The following is a 925-nucleotide window of genomic DNA, read 5'->3' on the forward strand; positions in this document are numbered from 1 at the left end:
CCTGAGCTATTCAAGACATGCAAGCAGAGAGTTTTTCACTACTACGGCGGACATGTGGTGAAGGCGCACATTTTACAAGTTTACATGTTACATGTTTATTACAACGACATTGAGTTATCTATGGTAGAGCCACATAGTTGTTATTTTTTATATTTCTGCCCTTTAGTTTGTGTGATTTGTGACTGTTACTGACTGGAGATCAGTAAGATTCTTATATATATATATATATATATTTTTTTTTCCAATTAAATACAACAAAATTACAATTAAAATTTTAGTGAAAAGGCTCTACTTAAAGTAAAAGGACAACACCGTTCTCAGGGTGAGGGTTACATGCTATTTAAATAATACGACCTAATTTGATCCTACAGTGGTTTTTAATGCACTTGATTTTTAACCATTACAAATAATGGTGCAAAATGATCATCTTAAGATAAAAGATATACTGTCTCTCCAGCATCACACAAACATTATAAACAGGTAATTTGGTGGTCTCAAAGAGGATTCCTTTTTTCTGTCTCGGTCCTGACTGTCTCTCTCATCTGGCCTCGGTTTTGATAAGACTCAAACCTCTTTGGACTCGGTCTTGACTCGGATTTGACAAATCCTAGACTTGGATTTCGACAAAGGTGGTCTTGACTGCCGCTCTGCTGAAAGGTGACCCACGCGTTCCTGATAGTGCTGAACCACATGACCAGCGGCGCCCATTTCTGTCAGCTTTCTTCTCGGCTCGTCGACGCCTCTGGTCTCTACTCACTCAGGACGTCCCATGGATGCATGGAGCACCAGACCTCTAAATCCTATCACCATTACCTGAAACACATTGTGTGTGTGTCTGTGTGTGTGTGTGCGTGCGTGCGTGTGTGTGTGTGCGTGTGTGTGTTCGTATGTGTGTGTGTGTGTTCATGGGCCATCTTATCATCGC

Source organism: Pollachius pollachius (assembly GCF_949987615.1).
Source record: "Pollachius pollachius genome assembly, chromosome: 17".
NCBI lineage: Eukaryota > Metazoa > Chordata > Actinopteri > Gadiformes > Gadidae > Pollachius > Pollachius pollachius.